We start from the raw sequence: 1470 nt of genomic DNA, 5'->3' as shown, positions 1-1470 counted from the left end.
TTGGTCCACTGTGTTTTCTGAAGTCCACAGTCAACGCAGCCATCTTCCAGGAAATTTTAGAGCACTTCATGCTTCCTTCTGCTGACAAGCTTTATGGAGATGCTGATTTCATTTTCCAGCAGGACTTGGCACCTGCCCACATTTTTTTCACAATGTCATGTTTTTATGTTTTATTATTATTTACTAAAGTCAACAATCAGCAACTGCCTTGTGTTGATTATTTTCTGCTTTGTCAGTTTTGGAAGCATATTAACATTGAATGTGACAGTAACAGACTTTGTCTTGTTAATCAATGATTTAATAATTAATATATATATTATATATTTTTAGGTTTCTTTACAAAGATAAATTAAGAAATTATATGTAATTAATTATTTAGTAAACCGATAAAAGGATGGAACGTTTGTAAAAGGCATTTACACTGTGAATGATCAAGTTACACATTTGTCTGCACAGAAACAAAGCAATACTAACAAACAAGTTACAATAACATGCACCCTTTAGGAGTAAATAAGTGTCTCTTTTGAAATTGTCCCAGAGAAAGCTTTTGTATATTTTTTTTCTGACTTATCTAATTTGTTCCAAAGAAGTAGTAATGTAAATTGTGAATGTTTTCAGTGTTATCACAAAATGCTAGATGTAATATGTACAATGTAATAGCCTATATCAGTGGTGGCGGACTCCGGTCCTGGAGAGCCGCAGCCCTGCAGAGTTCAGCTCCAACCCAAATGAAAACTCACCTGCCTGTAGCTTCCTAGTAACCCTTCAGACCTTGATTAGCTTGTTCAGGTGTTGGTATTTTTAGTACACCTTCACTGCCAGCTTTGTGGAGATCTACAATGAAACTCTTCGAGATCTTCTCTACACGGGAAAACCAAACAAGAGACCTGAGCATGAGATCAGGAAGGTCTCCAATAATGAAATCACAGTTACCAACCTGACCTACCAAAAGGTCAACAATGAAGATGAGGTACTGCTCATTTATATATCACAGGGGTGACGAACTCCGGTCCTAGAGAGCCGCAGTCCGGCAGAGCTCAGCTCCAACCCTAATAAAAACTCCCCTGCCTGTAGCTTCCTAGTAACCCTTCAGACCTTGATTAGCTTGTTCAGGTGTGTTTGATTAGGGTTGAAGCAAAACTCTGAAGGGGTGCGGTAGGCCTGTCGCCATAATCAATATATCGACTTATCGCGCAATATATGTACGTGACCTCAGTCATTTTTGGTGACGCAATATATCGCCCATTTTATTTACTTAAAAATTAATGTCACGTTTTTCGCATTCCACTTGTGCCAGTGTCTTTTGCAGATTCTCGTACATAGCGTGGTGTATGTGAGGTGAGGTGCTACTTCAAATTTAAAAAATGCTTCCACAAAAAAAGTTTCATCTGAAGATATGGTCTTGTTTAGGGATCTGTGCCTTTGTGCATACGGACATCTGACTGCTAAGTAGTGATTGTGTTTTTCAGC

General features: G+C 38.4%; 1 protein-coding gene across 1 annotated transcript in view; it reads right to left on the bottom strand.

Moving 5' to 3' along the window:
• The window catches only part of LOC107689982 (uncharacterized), a 6551-nt gene that overhangs the window by 4698 nt on the left and 383 nt on the right, over window positions 1-1470 (bottom strand). The gene's annotated exons all lie outside the window — the stretch shown is intronic.

The sequence above is a fragment of the Sinocyclocheilus anshuiensis genome, unplaced genomic scaffold (assembly GCF_001515605.1).
Source record: "Sinocyclocheilus anshuiensis isolate Anshui unplaced genomic scaffold, SAMN03320099.WGS_v1.1 scaffold1953, whole genome shotgun sequence".
Taxonomy (NCBI): Eukaryota; Metazoa; Chordata; class Actinopteri; order Cypriniformes; family Cyprinidae; genus Sinocyclocheilus; species Sinocyclocheilus anshuiensis.
Note: the sequence above shows the minus strand (reverse complement) of the source record. Positions and strands in the feature narration are given on the sequence as shown.